At 44.2% G+C, this 18,180-nt stretch overlaps 1 long non-coding RNA gene across 1 annotated transcript in view; it reads right to left on the minus strand.

The window, feature by feature from the left end:
• Positions 1-6,947, minus strand: part of LOC308584482 — a 56,750-nt gene extending 49,803 nt beyond the window's left edge. Inside the window, exons 1-3 of the long non-coding RNA XR_014006818.1 lie at positions 6,657-6,947; positions 4,313-4,514; positions 2,993-3,095 (exon numbers count right to left, since the gene is read on the minus strand). This is a non-coding gene — a long non-coding RNA (uncharacterized lncRNA). The remainder of the gene's footprint in view (positions 1-2,992; positions 3,096-4,312; positions 4,515-6,656) is intronic.
• Between the last annotated feature and the right edge of the window lie 11,233 nt (positions 6,948-18,180).

Here is an 18,180-nt window from a genome sequence, read left to right on the forward strand (position 1 = left end):
TTTCTACGTTTGTTCTCCTTCACCGTTGCAATGTGGACTCAATGACCTCTTGCTAAGATTTCCCGAAATATTTTATTTGTTAAATTTTAAACAAAGTAATCCCCATGACGGGGTGAGCTCCCATTGCTCGGTCCCAGCTCCTGCCAACCTAGCAGTTTGAAAGCACGTCAAAAAGTGCAAGTATATAAATAGGTACTGCCCCAGCGGGAAGGTAAATGGTGTTTCCGTGCGCTGCTCTGGTTTGCCAAAAGTGGCTTAGTCATGCTGGCCACATGACCAAGAAGCTGTACGCCGGCTCCCTCGACCAATAAAGCAAGATGAGCGCCGCAACCCCAGAGTCGGCCACCACTAGACCTAATGGTCAGGGGTCCCTTTACCTTTACTTAATAATAATAAATAAAAATATGCACCCCCATCCCCAAGACCACTCCATTGTAACTATTCAACTTCCCAAAATGTCAACATCTCTCGCGGTGGTTTGACCCCTTTCCGTTTTAACAGTACGAATTCTGCAAACCTTCCATATCTCCTCAAAATCATTTCTCCTCCATATTCCCCATCTTATCATTAATAGCTAGGTTCCTGGAATATATTTGCAGGTTGGGTATCATCATTTATCAGCAGATAGGTTGTTTTTTTAAGTCTCTGAATAACTGATTCTTATTAGTATTGGACCTGATCTTGCAAAATACACTAGGCACAAACCAGCTTCACCTCTCAAACCTTCGTAGTAAGTTTACATGCAAGCACAGGGCATGGGGAACATAATTAAATAATAATAATTTAAGAACAGTCTCTGAGAGGAGATATGCTATTGTGTACTCTCAAACATATTGAACCAGTATAATAATTCCAGCAGCATGTGAAGCAGTTGTGCAAGGAACTGGGGTGAGCGAGAGACCCCCCCCCCTCCAATGAATCATGTTGGAACAAGGCTCTGCTAAGTGTGCACCGCATTCAATGCCAGCAGAAGACAGACAAAGGGGGCAAGTGGAACAGTTTAGCTCAACAACGATGGCTGAGCTTCTGGGGTTAACGTGGGATTTCTGTCTTCACGTAGTTTGGTTCACAGCTTGAACAGTGGCAATGTTGGGTCCTAGCAAACAATTGGTCTCTGAAAACTATAGAGGTCCCTGCCAAACATATCATCAGTGGCTGCTGGCCATCTCACAGCCCAGTCCCCGAGGACAATGAGACACTGTCTTGGCGGTTCCAGAACAAATGCCAAAACTCTCTTTTCCAAAGAGGTGTTTAGAATGCTCAGAGCAAACGGCAATCTTGCTGGCTTAACATTCTTAAGTGCTTTAACATTTATAATGTTCCTGAAGCCTGTTCTTGTGCCCAGTAATCTCCCGAATCTTCATTTTATGTAAACTCTATGCCAGTGCTGACCATGCCCAGACTAACACCTCTTGGAACAGGGTTCCCTACAGCAGAAAACCATGCCAATGTAAATAAATACACCAGTTTATTGAGCGATCTATTCCAAATCTCCTTCCAGCTTTCACTACTTCCAGTAGTTTCGAGACCTGCAACAGCAGCAGATTTAATGGCTCCACCTGAACAAACTGTTTGTTCTAACTTTAATTTTGCAAATTGCTGGCAAACTGTTGCTCTGCATGCAGGGCAGAAACACAGTAGTGGGGCACTGCTAGACTCCTGGAGCCAGTTTCCAAGAGTGGAGACTCCATAACTCAGTTTAGGAAGGTAATAGCAGATAGATGGGCCAGTTACCAGGTTGACCCAATGCCCCTGTTGTAGATGCTTGGATTTCTGCAGGGCTGGGCCTAGCCAACCAACTCCATTTCTTCACACTCGGTAAGAACTTCGAGGCAGTTCTATCGCTCAGCGGTAGAGCACATGCTTTGCATACAGGAAGTTGCAGGCCCAATGTTTGGTATCTCCAGGTAGATCTAGAAATACATTGGCCAGGTGTCCACTGTTACTCTGGACAGTTTACTATTTTAAGTTTCTGTCCAGTTAGAAATTAGTCCCCCAAAAATCCGGGAGGAACTCTGTCCATGTGGCCATGATCCCCCGCAATTTGTTCTTTGTTATTGGGAGAGCACACTGCTGAGACTGCAAATTTTCATCTGGCACATGTTGCAATGATGAACGCTACTGCTCATAATGCTCAGCTTCTTACTTTTTCCTGACATGGCTCTTGCATGCTTAAATCATTACCTGAAAGAATTTCAAGGAACTAGTTGAGGTTGGTCAATTAAGGCAGATGGGTTGGTGTCCTATCACCTCGATTTGTCCTCAGCTAGCTACCTAACCTGCCTTCCTTCTTATTTACAAACTACCTAGGGGCCTGTCACTGCCTACGAGCTTCATCCTCCTTATTCTCACTGTTACCTGTATAGAACTCAACAGAGAGGAAGAGCAAAACAAAACTAGAATTACCGTATTTTTCGCCCTATAGGGCGCACCAGCCCATAGGGCGCACCTAGGTTTTGGGGGGGTAATAAAGAAAAAAATATTATTTCCCCCCAAGGCACGGGGCTGGGGCGGGGGAAGCCCAAGCTTCCCCTGACCCCAGCCCCCAGAACAGGCTGCTATCCGCAAGCCTTGGGAGCCCGGCGGGAAGTCGCGCCGGGCTCCCAAGGCTTGCGGATATCTGCCCGAAGCCCGGGGCGCGCTCCGCTGTGCTCCCCAGGTTTTGGGCTGCAGGCTGCTGTCCACAAGCCTTGGGAGCCCGGCGGGACCGACCCCTCTTGCTCTCCAGGCTTCAGCGAATGCCTGCATTCGCCCCATAGGATGCACACACACGTCCCCTTCATTTTTGGAGGGGAAAAAGTGCGTCCTATAGGGCGAAAAATAAGGTAGTTAACTCCCCTTGTCATTGGCTCCAGCGCCATCTAATGTTGACCTCCATGCCTTTCACACTTTCACTTCTAATTTGCATGAGCAAGCAACATGACATTTCCTGGCATGGGGAAAACTGCGGCAATGGAGAAAAACCTTCAGCAGTTGTTCAACTTCTACTTGCCTGCGGAGGAGCAGCTTTTCTATTGTCTCCTTGGTCATCGTTATTGGCATCCTTCATTGCTGGTTGATGAGAGATGAAACATGATGTTCTGTAGTGGGAAGTTCTAAATGAATACTGGGGGTGGGTGGGGAGGAGATCCATCAACATAGCAACAAAGGAGGGATGCATGTCAGAGGCCACAAATATATTGAGGCCCAATGTATTTCAAGTTATAAGAAGAAGAGTTTGGATTTGATATCCCGCTTTATCACTACCCGAAGGAGTCTCAAAACTGCTAACATTCTCCTTTCCCTTCCTCCACCACAACAAACTCTCTGTGAAGTGAGTGAGGCTGAGAGACTTCAGAGAAGTGTGACTAGCCCAAGGTCACCCAGCAGCTGCATGTGGAGGAGCGGAGACGCAAACCCGGTTCACCAGATTACAAGTCTACCACTCTTAACCACTACACCACACTGGCTCTCATGTGCTGGTCCTATATACTGTCCATGAATTTGGCTCTCACAAAATGTGAACCCCAGTTCCAAATGCTTCTAAGAAACAACTGACAATTAAGCAAGGAATAAATTTCAGGGACCCCCCACAATACAATACAATGCAAAACAATACAATACAACTTATTCCTTGTAATCAAATTCCAGGGCAAGTGGAGGGGGAGCGGATGCCTCAACAACTAACACTGAAATTTAACTCACAAAATTTTTGAAATACAGGCCTAAATTAATTTATGTTATTAAACTGCTTTGAGATACTTGCTTTGTATAACAATGCAGACAATAAATTGTAGCCTGACAATACTGTAATAAAAACAGCAAGAGGGAGGAATGTCTTTGTCATATCATTGTTTATAAGATTTAATGCTCGGTTTGAGCTTGACATTCAGGGCCAAGGAAAGTGATGTTTTCTTGCCAAAGTCTCCCCGACAATATATGTTATATTTTGTCTATTAAGAGCAAAGGCACGGAAGAACAAATATGATGAGTCATTTATGTGCTAAAAAAACAGGGAGTAGGGAGAGAGAAATGTGAAGCTTGCCTGCCTAGTCACCTGGCGGCCAAATATTATTCACCAGAGGAGACCAGGTAAAAGCTTATCGGGTGAGTGGGGATGGAGCAGGTCAAGTGAAGATGATGGTGATGATGATGATGGATGAGGATGGTGATTTTATTTATACCCTGCACATCTGGCTGGGTTTCCCCAGCCACTCTGGGCGAATTCAGACTTTAGATGAGTATGAAGTTCTTTAACTTCCCACATGTTCTAGCCATGGAATCCCAGGGCCTTCCTAAACTTTAAGCTCAGAAAGGACTTTGGTTTGCTTACTTGAAACGGCTTTTTTGTGTTCAGGACTAAGCTTTCAAATGCCTGCGGTTGTAGCAGATATTCCACTCCCCCATCTGGTTCTCACAAGAATGTTCATTGCCAGTTGAAACACACATCCAGTGATGGTTTGCATGTGCAGATCCTAAGCACCATAACAAGTGTGTGCTTCCCATTGAATTCAGAGGGACCTTCTTTTTGTGTACTGCAAACGACAACAGTTTAAATTTTCCAGTGTGAATATTTCACACATCAAGTAGTGATAAATCAGCTGATGGGATCAAGCAAAGTATATGTGTATGTGAACCAGTCCTATGACTTTTTTCTGTTTCTCTAGATATTTATATGAAAATTGAAACATGCCAAGATATCAATATCAAAGCACTAAAATATAGGCAACAAATTAGTGGATGAACCCTACTCAAAAGAGTGATTATTAGGTTGGACAGGGATATCAAGTGGAACTCTGCAAAGCGCTGTGGCAGTTAATCATGATTTTGCTGGATGGCTACAGAATATTATTCTACTAATAACCTACAAAAACTTGTGTGGAATTGCAAGCATTTTGGAGGACAAGCTTGGAATTCTAAATCAGAATCATACCCTAGACAACTGGACTGAAAATTTTAGAACAACCATTTTCAAATCTAGGAGGTCCAAATGCATGAGGGGCAGGAATGAATTAGTCGTCTTATTCTTTTCCTTCTCTTACAAGGCTTCTATCTCTACATGTATATAGGATTGGATCCCTTGTTCGTTTCAAATGAAGGTTGAGCCTGGCAAAATCATAAAAAAAGAGAATAACAGATTTAACTGCATGCTTGCAATATTTCATAAGTGGGCTGCTGAGAGCCATACATGTTTACACTCCTCCCTTCCTCATGCAGTCAAAGTAAATGTGGGGGGCAGGGGCCGTCCATTCACCCATTAAAAAAATGATTTAATAGCTGTGATCCATACATATCGGCGAGTGTTAGGTGGTTCTGATACTGATGCACTGTGAGGTAACTTTTAGGTTAGGTAAAGGTAAAGGGACCCCTGACCATTAGGTCCAGCCGTGGCTGACTCTGGGGTTGCGGCGCTCATCTCGCTTTATTGGCCGAGGGAGCCAGCGTACAGCTTCCAGGTCATGTGGCCAGCATGACTAAGCTACTTCTGGCAAAACTGGAGCAGCACACGGAAACACCATTTACCTTCCCGCCAGAGCGGTACCTATTTATCTACTTGCACTTTGACGTGCTTTCGAACTGCTAGGTTGGCAGGATCTGGGACCAAGCAACAGGAGCTCATCCTGTCACGGGGATTCGAACTGCTGACCTTCTGATCAGCAAGCCCTAGGCTCTGTGGTTTAACCCACAGTAACTTTTAGGTTACTTCAATTAAAATAAGTAGTTAAGGATGCCAAGAAGTAGCTAATCCAGAAAACGGCTTTGACAATATTGCAGAATAGTGATTTTTAAATTGTATTTACCCTTCTTAATGACTATGATGAAGAGAGAGAGAGAGATGCAGGAATCTTTTGCCCAACATGGGGCTTGAACCCACAACCTTGAGATTAAGACTCTCATGCTGTACCGACAGAGCTATAAATACATACATGACTAATGCATGGCCTTGCTCATAATGTAGGCACAACTTGCCAGCTTGTGTAATGTGCAATGACTATTGACTATTGCAGTGAACTTCTTGAGCGTTGCAATGTGTGATGTACACTGTTTCAGCTCTGCTTTTGGAAACGGACACTCTTGCCTGATTGGTGTGAACAGTTGCTAACAAGTATTGAGGAAACTCTTACGATGCTGAGGCCTAATGTTCACAGGAGGACTGTGGGACATGGCGAGGGCACCTAGAAACTGCTGTAGTAGCTGCCTAAAGTTGGGTTTTATTTGGTCCTCCTTTATTGCCTGCATTTATGGACCCATAAATGTCCCAGCATGCCCCTCACCCCCTCGAAGGAGACCAGTCTGCAATGAGAAACACCATTGTACTATAAACTGTTCTGTCGAAACAGCCTCACCGTTAAAAAGTTCTGTGATATTTATCATGTAAAAAATCCCATGTAAACAATAACTCACCAACCCCAGAGGACCTTTATATCAACCACAAAAGAGAACCGATGATTCAAATCTCAGGGGACAGTATGAGGGAGAGAAGGGGAACTTGCGATAAGCATCTTTCCCAAGGAAGACTGAATTATGAGTCATTTTGATAAGCCCTTTATTATTGATGTGGTATGGTCCATGCAGCCATGATGCTAATTGGATACTAAAGGGTATGTAGACCAGTATATATCAGAAACAGAAACTATGAATAAGTACATTGTTTTCTCATGTTCGCCACAACCTACCTTCAAAAAATTAAATCCAGGCAGTTGCTCTAGTCTAGCCATTCTTTATTGGTGGCATGACATCTGCTGAATACAACCTCCCTCCATCCTTCAAGCAACTAAGCTGAACACAACCTGTTGTTTCTTGCAGCAACACACATGGACTTCCTGGAAGACACCACAGCATCTTCTAAACTCCTGCTGCATCTCCTGCCACCTTAAATTTTATGTATGCTTATGCATGTATGGGTCAAGATGAGCAGTGCTTTGTGCCCAGTCAGACCATTGGATCATCTAGTTCAGTACTGTTATGAACTGGGCGTGGGGGGGGAGGGGTCGGTCTGGCTGCTATCTTAGGTCCCTTCCAATTCTTGGGATCCTGTATCCCAAGCTTACCAAAACAAATCCCTTTGGCAACTAGCTTTGGCTGGCTAGTTAAGGACCACAATTTAGCACAAGGAGGTTGCTCTGTGCCATAGAACAAATGGATGGGCCTTCCCCCCAACACTGCTCACCTAGCTGCTACAAGGAGATCTATAGCCAAGGTGGGTAGGTTTGAATCTGGAAGCAAGCTAGAAGCTGCAGGTAGAGGACATGTTTCAACCTTCAGCTGAATCAGGGTTTCTCATGGAATCTAACTGGGGAAGCAAGTTCGATTGGTGTATTAATGCTGTAAGACCCTTTTTACCCTATGCTCAGGTTGTATATATGCGTAAATATAACCACATGCCCTAAGGACACCACAGTCTCTGCTGGCCTTCATTCCAAGGAAACCAAACCCTAGGTGAGGGCTTGGAGACTGAGGTTGCATAGAATGTCCATGCTGACTGGTAGTGGCTTTCCATGACCTTAGACTGGAGTCCTTCACAGTCCTTTTTCAAGGTGCCAGAGATCAAAGTTGGGACTTTCTATATATACTAAGCATGTGATTTACCACTGAGCTATAGCACTTTACCCACAAGCAGTTTGAAGAGGGACTAACTATGTCCTCAAACATTAATGCTTCTTAATGCTAGGAGGAGAAAAGAGAGAGGGGGCGAGCACAATTGCCAGTCACCTGTTTCTCTGGGGTGCAACAATTCAAAGACTTTTTATCACTCCGCACCTGGTTGATCTTTTGACTGGCCTGGCCAGGAGGCTCTTTTTATTTTATGCCTGGGCTATGTTTATCTTTAATTGCCTGTTCCCTGAGGCTGAGATTTAGAACAAACAATAGATTGTAACACTACCTGCACGTCACGTGGCTTGATATACCTGCCTCAAGGCCCCGGATGAGAGGCCAATCTACTGTACAAGTTTGTTTGTTTTATCTAATTATACTTGTGGAAGTGATGAGTGTTTTTTTTACTACCAGAGTCTGAGAAACCCAACTCTCTAACAGGTGAGTCCAGCATACATCTCTGTCAATAGACCTGCTGAGGGCATCTATCTGCCTGACCGTATCATTAAATAGTAAAAACCATAAACAAAGCAGCTCACAATATGGATCAACAGATATTAGTATTACACACAACTGAGAGTCCTTGTGACCTCCTTAAACACTTCTCTTAATGGAACTACTACAGTACAGTGGTACCTCGGTACTTAATTCGTTCCAGAGGTCCGTTCTTAACCTTCTAGGCTGAGACAGAGAAATCCCCGTCATGTTGATTTGAACTGCTGACCTTACAATCAGCAAGTCCAAGAGGCTCAGTGGTTTAGGTGCCCCCTGCACCTCTTTCTGTGATTAGTACATTACATGGGTACAGTAGTAGATTACATGGGTGCCTGTAAATAGTGAGGTAAAGCTGTTCTTATCTGTATGTATTTTAACTTCACATAGAAATGCAGCAGACTTCCTGCCATCATTCGCATTTCACATTGTTATAGCCAACACTGCTGTCCCATTTGTGCAAGAATTTCTGCCTTTGCAATGGGAATCCCCCTTCCTCTCCTCTCTCCATGCTCCCCCTATGGTCCATCAAACCTAGCAGGCCTAGTGTCTCTCACATTGCATTGCATTGCATTGCACTGTACAGCACCTTGCATTCAGGGATCAGAGCATTCATGAGGAGTAAGAAATTAGCTATAATCACCATCATCTCCCCCTAGAAAAGAAGCTGCAGGATCACCTTCCTGTGGAACACAGAGCTGGAGAAAGCAGCCTCACTGTGGTAGGTTGAAATTGGCAGCTTTTGGTAGCTGGAGAGCACTGATATTATTCTATCAATTTTGGCCACTTAGCACCGATCACCTGTGTCAACAAGGAATTTCCTCCTTTCTGTATATTGTGAGCCATCCCTGTTGCACCTGCAGGTGAGGGAGGAGATTAGATTACCTCATGAGTATTTTTTTTAAAAAGAAAAGAAGCAAACAAACTTTTGCTCCCTCTTCCAAACTACTTTTCAAAGAAAAACACCCCTGAGTCAGTCCTGAGTTGCCATTTCACTCATGTCCAAAATTCCCACCCCCATAACCTTCAGATTTCACTGCTATGCATGCACAGCTCAGAAAGAATTGCCTCAGTGTGAGCAACCAAACCACCACCACCCCCAAAAAAGTGGAAGTTTGCTTATCTCAACACACCCACGCTGCTGGGACACATTCTACACCTGCAGTGGTGCACTGCTGAGTACAGAGAGAGCTTTTTGTTATTTGTAGTATTCTGCATGTGTTCTTTCTCTGTGTGTGTGTGTGTGAGAGAGAGAGAGAGAGAGAGAGTTGTGTGTGAGGGGAGAGAGAGCAGGCCGCAAATGGAACTCACATGCCAAAACATGTTGAAACATGTTGGTTTCACTACCTGAACTGAGGCGACAAGAGAGAGAGAGAGAGAGAGAGAGAGAGAGAGAGAGAGAGAGAGAGAGAGAGAGAGGTGGGGTGGGGTGGGGTGGGGTAGGAGAGGGAAAGGGAGAGAAAGGCAGTGGGAGTAATTAGCGAGCCAAGTTTCCAATGCTGCTGCTGGCATCGCTCCAAGGTCCCATGACCCCTTGCAAAAATGTCACCCGAGGATATTGCTAAGCAAGCTGCTCAGGCGAGAGAAATAAAAGTCCCTGGTGTTTCTGTTTGCATTGTGCAGCACCTTGGGCATTAGTTAACACTGGTCTTCCACGATTCCAGTGTGGTCTTGGTTTTTTTAAAAGAAACAACAACAACAACTTACCAATAACTGTACAGTGGTACCTCGGGTTAAGTACTTAATTCATTCTGGAGGTCCGTTCTTAACCTGAAACTGTTCTTAACCTGAGGTACCAATTTAGCTAATGGGGCCTCCTGCTGCTGCCGCGCCGCTGGAACACAATTTCTGTTCTTATCCTGAAGCAAAGTTTTTAACCTGAAGCACTATTTCTGGCTTAGTGGAGTCTATATCCTGAAACGTATGTGTCAGGGGTTTAGGAGCAGAGGCACGGGCAAGGGAGGAAACAGAGAGCGAAGGGGAGGAGGCAGAAGAAAAGATGAGTGATGACGACGACCCGAGATCTCCTAGTCTTTCCAGTGAATCAGAGGATTCACAGAAAGGAGCACCAGTGGCCAGGGCAAGGGGGGAGTCAAGGGGGGCACCCCAGGAAGATAGAGCCAGAGGGGACTCAGGGGGGAGCAGCTGGAAATCGGGACCAGCGTCACCGCCAGGAAGCAGGGAAGAGGAAGGGAGCCAGGGGGGAAGCGCTGGCAGCTCACCACAGGAGGGAGGGCATGAGTCAGGAGTGGCCACACCTCCATCGGGGAGCGAAGAAACGGTTAAGAGGAAGGTGGAAGGTTGGGCGCGCGCGCCAAGTTCAAATGCAGAGGAAGGCGGCGCAGTAAGCAGCCCCGAAAGGGAACCAGGTCCTAAAGCCCGGCGCAAGGAGGCAGGAGGGTCCGGGTCAGCGTCAGAAGAATCCCGGAAGGAAGAAGCCCCGGGGGGTAGAGGGACCCAGAGGAGGACAGTCAGGCGGAAAAGGTGGAGCAAGGCTAGGATATTAAGTTGGTGCACACGGGGCGGAGACTCAGACGGAGCTTCGCCGATCTAGCTACTAGACGTAGAGTTTGCGCGCAGCAGCGTGAGAATGGAAACTGTAATTCAATAAAGACTTTTACTTAATGATCGCTGGCTAGCGTGATCCTCTGTGAGCTAGGATCTTCAAGCAGCTCTGACAGTATGTAACTTGAAGCATATGTAACCCGAGGTACCACTGTATTGGTAAGAACTGTATACAGATGAAGTTGAAAGGTAAGAGCTTGCAGGACACACCTTCCTCTGCAGGGGATGAAAGTTAAGATATAGCAGTGAAACAGGAATTTGTAGTTTCTTTTTCTGTTTCTTCTTTCTTTTGGTTTCTTTCTTTTCTTTATTTCTCATAGATCAGTTTGTTCTCTTATAATTGTATTGTGAAAAGTGCAAAAAAAAAAATCTAACAACAACTTGCCCAGTCTATGTATACCTATCAACTTTCCTATGGAAATATATCCCCAAAACATGTGCATGGGGCGGGGGGAGAGAGGGAGAGAGAGAGACTAAAGAAGGACGTGCTACTCAGTGCCATAAAATCTAAGGCCAATTGCCCATTAATGGAAACCTGGCATATAAAAGATCCCTCTCATGGTCGGCTCCTTCAAGAAGCAGCGGCGATTGCAGCAGAAGGATAAACAGGAACTTGTTAATGCCAACTTGCAAAGGTTAGATAACGAAAGCAGGTGCTGAAAGACCCTTTTCTTTGAACACTTGGCTTCCACCTGCGAGAAGATCTCGCTGCAGTATTTCTTTCTCCCTTACAATGCAGACCTTTCCAACAGATACACCCTATCGATTACAGAAGCTTTCGCTTTTTTTGCTTTTTAATAACAATCTCCTTATTCAGTCCATGTCCTTGTAGTGGGCAGCTTTACAAAGCTCACAATCTACTCCTTCCTCTCCTCCTCAAAGACTTCATGTCCACATTCTGACCTCCCCCCTCCCAACACCCGTCGCCGTGCCTTGGCTTTGAGGGTGGGTCTCCTGCACTTAACCTCATCTTGTACAGCTGCAAGAATTCTGCTATACCCATGGAGGGGTCCTCCATCCGCAAGTGGTTTCCCCTTGGTTGCCAGGACATGCAAATGCTACGAAGAATGATTGGAGATGTGGAGTATCATGGAAGCCACTGTGCTGTGTACACATTTAAAGCACACACACACACACACACACATGAGAAACCTTTGAACTATAGTTTACCTCTCACCAGTGCTATTAAAAAGGGATGCCAGAACTCACCATGAACACCTCTCTTGTTTTCTTATACAGTGGTACCTTGGTTTACGAACTTAATCCGTTCCGGAAGTCTGTTCTTATACCAAAGCGTTCTTAAACCAAGGTGTGCTTTCCCATAGCAGCGGGGGACTCAATTTACAAATGGAACACACTGAACAAACAGGAAGCGGAACATGTTCTGCTTCCAAGGCAAAGTTCACAAACCAAAACACCTACTTCCAGGTTTGCAGCATTCTTAACCCAAGTTGTTCATAAACTTAGATGTTCTTAAACCAAGGTACCACTGTACTGGCAATGGCGCCCATCTGAGAGGTGCCAGAACTGAGTTCCAGTTGTGGGGGGGGGGAGCCCTGCCTCTCACACAGCTACAATTCCCCTTAACAAATTGCAGCTCCCAGGAGGAGGTGCTTTAAATGCATGATGTGGCCCTAAGCTATTTAGGACTAGGAGCTGTCAGTCTTACAAGGGCTGTTGGGTACCGTCTCCCCTCAATTCCAAACAGCACAGCCGGTGGTCAGCTATGATGGGAACTGGAGCTCAACAACATCCCAAAGACCACTGGTTCCTTGCTTCAAAGCTTAGCGCTAACATTTTGGCACTTGGTGCTTCTGCTGGGGGGGGGGGAATTGTTGAATGTTGGTTATTGCTCTTTGCATAAATAAGTGAAAACAATGAAATAGATGAGATAAATATGTATAAAAGCAACCACACAGCGCAGTTCTTTTCTAAAGGGCAGGTTTCACATAAATCGCTTGATTTCTCTGCACTTGATGATTGACAGCTGAATGTGTGAATGAGCTCCATTAAAAAAGCCCAGGGATGAGGGGGACGGAAAAGTCACGACTACAAGCATCAGATCATGTGTGCCATCACTTGATGTTGCAGCATGTATTGAAAGCACAGGGGACGCAGCTCAAAAATTCACCAGATTCTGAATCACACACTGTGCTCATTAGAGAAATGGGTTTTCTTAGCTGTTGTTGTTTTTTTTCAAAATCCCCAAAGCACCGCTGGTTATATTCATTTGACTTCTTTACAGTCAGCATCCAAATATTTATTTTGCCAACTTATCGTTTTGCAGACACTTGGGGCGATTTTGTTGTTGTTGTTGTTGCTCCTTCATAGTCCAAGACTGAGGAATAAACACATCTTTTTCATTTTAGGGCATCAGAGCCCTCTTTAGTCAAACATTTGATTAAAAAAATTCAACCGGCAGTAAACTGAGCACCACATCATACATACACATTGCTTTATTACTCCATTCGTGTTCTTATATTACAACCAGCTCATAATGTACCTAACCGAACCGTCTGCAAGTGTTAATTACAGAGCAGAAAAGAAATACTGTTGCAAAAAGCTTATACATTCATAGCATTGTTCTCCTGACACAAAACTGAGAACGGCTTGCATAACGTCAACATTTGTGGATCCATCTAATCTATGGAAGCCGACAGGAATCATTTGAAATCTTTTCATGAGATTTGCATTGAGTGTGTATCTGTTACATGGGGAAACTGCTCCCAGCACACACTGAGCTGTGACTGTGAGTTCCTGCACTGTGGTCGTGGGTTAGACTAAGGCAGGATGAGGAGACTCTGGCCCATGAGTCAAACCTGGTCTTTTAGGGGTTCAAATTTGGGCTGTATTCCCCAAACCACACCTGCCTGCCCATACACCTGATGTCACCTGCTCCAGAGAAGCGGACACGGAGCAATGGATCCAAACTACAAGAAAGAAGATTCCACCTAAACATTAGGAAGAACTTCCTGACAGTAAGAGCTGTTCAACAGTGGAATTTGCTGCCAAGGAGTGTGGTGGAGTCTCCTTCTTTGGAGGTCTTTAAGCAGAGGCTTGACAACCATATGTCAGGAGTGCTCTGATGGTGTTTCCTGCTTGGCAGGGGGTTGGACTCGATGGCCCTTGTGGTCTCTTCCAACTCTATGATTCTATGATTCTATGATTCTATATGTAATACCTTGCAGAGATGCATCCCCTCCAACGTTTCTCCAATGAAAATAGGGATGTCCTATTCCATAATGATAATTTCATTACCTTATACCCAGCCCTTCTGACTGGGTTTCTCCAGCCACTCTAGAAGGCTTCCAACATATATAAAGACATAATAAAACATTTAAAAAACCTTCCCTATACAGGGCGGCTTTCAGGTGTCTTCTAAAGGTTATATCTCTCCATGGCTTGGGGAATGCATAACTCCATACCCTCCAACATTTCTCTGATGAACATAGGGACAACGTAAGGGAAAGCAGGACATTCTGGGGTCAAAACAGAAAGGGGGATGGCGTCTGTAAATCTGGGACTGTCCCTGGAAAATAGGGACACTTGGAAGGTCTGTAACTAGCAGAAATGTATCCATGCAGCCCAATCCCCAGTCAATGCCTACCCTGGGGCACTGACATTCTACATTTCTGTTTACCCAAGAAGACACCTCAGTATGAGACTGCCATAATCTTGCTCTTTCTGGTCTCAGGGCTAAGCCATTGCTTTCTGAAGAAACCCTAAATTCAGCTTTTGTCTGGAAATGTGATGCGCCGAAACCAGAGATAGCTTGAGAAATCGTAAGCGGCTTGTTCCTCTCCCCCACCTCCATATAGATAGAGATGCAAAGAGCAAATGGATCTGGGCGAGATGTATACGACCCACATTTCCAAGCAGGCTATAAACAAACAAAACAAAAAAGAGCAGAAAACGTTCGCACCAACTTAAGGGAATGGATTTATATGATGAGGATATGACACGGAACTACAAAAGGAAGTAAATACCTCGTAGACATTGAGCCAGCTTAACTCACTTTAAGATCCTGATGCTAAATATTTGTTCAGCCTCTGTGTTTGCAGTGCCAACAGATCACATTCCTATAAGTCACTGCTGCTGTTTCCTCTTAGGATGGAAGGAAATTCTACAGTCACTTATTTTTTATTTTTTATTTTGAAAGACCATGTTACATGCATAGACGGTGGCCTGCAAAAATAAGGTTTGTTGTAGCATGCTTTAGTATGCTCTCCACACAGAAGTTTACGTAGCGCAGAGCCTTATGTCTTTTCAGAACAAATTATTGTTATTAATCAAATTTGTTTTCCTCCAAGCCTTTTAAACTTTCATTCTGTCTTGTTAAGGCTGCTGGAATATTCTTGCTCTCTTGTTTTTGTGCAATGCTATTCAAGGCTATTCTGACTGTATGCACAAGCAAAAACAGGTCACCTGGTGTCATAATGCTGTCAGGTGAATAGGGATTTGATCCCCAACTCTGCTGAATTGGCTGTATTCAGACCCGCCAAGTGGACAGTCCTAGATTTACAGAAGCCATCTCCAATTCTGATTTTATCCCACTTTTCCTTAGGATGTCCCTATTTTCACTGGAGAAATGTTGGAAGGTTTGCTGCATTCTTTCTATTGCTCCAAGCCTTGTAAACTTTTATTCCATGTTTTTAATGCTGCTGGAATATTACGGCAGGGGACATGGGGGTGGCACTAACCTTCCAACTTTTTCTATCCTTCTTCCTTCTCTGGGAGCTCTTTGGAGCTGAAAGGCGAGGAATGACATTTGTCAAATCAATAATAAACAAGTATGCATCCCTTCACAACTGCAGGTGGCTTTCTGTGTTCTGTGTTCCTATCCTTTGGGCCACACCACCAAGCATTTACTCCAGGATCGGGGGTTGCTGGACCCTGACACCCACCATCAACTCACATGACCAAAGATAATGAATGATGGGAGTTGTAGTCCAAAAACACCTAGAGTGCCACAAGTCCCCCATCAATGATTTATTCAGACATCCCTGTCTTGAACTGATTGTGAGCGAGCCAGACAAAAACTGAAAGCCAGCTGAGCATTATTTGATGCTGGGGAGATGGAAAGCCCATTTGGTTTACGACACGCAGACTGGTCTAGCGAACGCCACAAAACTACCCAATAACAAACTAATTAGAGATGTGGCATTTGCCCGAAACTTTCATTACTAACTTGAGCAACAGGAAGGGGAAGGTAGAAGCTTGTGGGTTCCAGGGGAAATTTCAAAATCTCCCCCTTGCCATCTGGAACTTCATCTCACTTAAATGACTAAAAGGGAGACCAAACAAGCCTAAACCTTAAAGATTACTGGTGCATGAAATAATTGAGAAATACTTTCAACCTGAAAACAATTTCACTTCCTGCATGTTACCACAAAGAACCTACTTAATAAAGTTCGTGCCAATGCAGTTTTGCATCTGCCCTATTTATCCGTGTAAAAAAGCTTGTCAAACAACTTTTGCAGGTGTCAACCCCAGTGCATATAGACATCAAAATTCTATAGGTCAGCTTCCACCCCTTCTAACAATTATTAAAATAAGTTGCTCTTACTATAAAATATAAACATTGAATGAAGAAGAAACTTACAAGCATCTGCTAGCTCCAATAGGTCACAATTCAAGGCTGGTGAGTTCCACTTGGTTTGGTGTGTAACCATTCTGCAAGGCCTGAACTGAAGTGATGATTACTTCATGGCCGTCTTCCATGATTTTTTGTTCCATACATCACACGTAAGTTGATTAAGCTAGCTATTCTGTTCAGAACCGGTGGGGTGGTCATACCAATGGGCTGGAAACCAAGGCCTTTGATTCACGAACACTTCCCAGTTAGAGAGCTGGGGAAAGGTACTCAGAGGCATTCTGTTATTATATCACAAGTCTCAGGATGAAACCTGGCATTTTCTGGGAAAGGCAGCATTCCGGGTCTAAGCTGTGGAATGTATTAAGCACAGTTCAGGACAAATGTATGTTTTGGTTGCATCCACTATACCCCATTTTCCATATAACGTTCCTTCCTAAAGATCAGCTATTGACTACTCATTCATGATTGGCTCAGAAACGATCCAAAGGGCCATGTGGCCAGCCCATGACGCCTACCTGTGCACAGGTATATTTCTAGATTTTCCCCATCTCTCTCCCACTTCCCCTGCCCCAAAGGTCCAAAAGGGCTCTTCAAAGACACCCAAATCTAAGAACAATTTACAGAACCAGAAACCCATCAGGACCAAACTTGGTGAACACACCAGTCCCATCTGCAGTTTTCCCAGGCAAAAATCCCAATATTTTAGCCTTCTGTTTGGTTCCTTTTTTCAGTTCTTTTCTTTGCACTGTGTGATCCACTGTCTTAATGTCACATGAGAGAACCGCACTGAGCTTCCTTGAGATATCTGTGTTAAATTCATTAGTCTCAAATTAATGCCTTTTAGAGCATATCTAGTTATCAGGTGCACAACACAGGTTGTCGCTGTAGTGTTATCTCTTCTGAAGTTTGTTGGCATCACTACGGAGGCACGTTCAAAATTATTACAACCGGCACTAGTTAGACAAGATACTCAACATAACACAGTCAAACTAAAAACTGTCAGAGCTGTCAGACAGTCAGTCACGAAAAGCCACAGTTAAAAAAAAAAGGTCTTTGAATGCCATTTTAAAATATCAATAAATTCTTAATTATGCAGAATGAAGTGATAGACTGGAGTGGCAGAACTCTGAACTGTACCACTTCAGCCTGTAGGTGAGGAATGATCATATTTTTCAATGTGCATATAGGAAACTAGCATAACAGAGAGAAGCTATGCAAAAATATTCTCTCATGGACTCGCTCACTGCATGCAGGGAGTTTCTCACATGGGATTAAAAAAACAAAAAGCAAACCCTACTGCCTATACTTCAAAGTAAGTAGATCAGTCCCTAATTCTATCAACTTCGGTCTACCCTTCCATTTGTATAGTGGTTTGAATGGACATACTTTTTATTATTTAAACCCATTATTTAAAACCCCTCCCACTGACCCTTGTTGCTGCCAATGCTTTTATTATTTTGACTTTCAGAAATCCTTATTGTTGTATGTGAACTGTTCAGTCTTTGCCTGCAAAAGATACACACACACACACACACACACACACACAGAGAGAGAGAGAGAGACACACATATGTAGTAAGTCTAGCCACTCAAGTGTAACTAAAACAAGCTCAGATACGCGAGGAAGAATGCCTCTCTTTCCACCCCCATCTCTTAAGAGATAAACAAAAGTTGCTAAATAGTACATGTCAACAGACACATATATAAATCCCTGGTATTGTTGCTGCACAATTTTGGGCTTAAGAAAGGATGGATCTGTGGGGGTGGAATAGTCATAAGGATAAAGATAAACCCTTATGGAATATAATGTATATAATTTCCATTGCCGCTGTGTGAGCCTAATGCTTCCTTGGTGATTCAAGTTCAGCCCCGACTGCTGATATTTCTAATACAGCAAATGCCCGTGTGTGTCCTCAGTACACATCCACACTCTTCATTTTTTAAAAAGCAGTT

This window comes from Podarcis bocagei (genome assembly GCF_964188305.1).
Source record: "Podarcis bocagei genome assembly, chromosome: 3".
NCBI classification, from domain to species: Eukaryota; Metazoa; Chordata; class Lepidosauria; order Squamata; family Lacertidae; genus Podarcis; species Podarcis bocagei.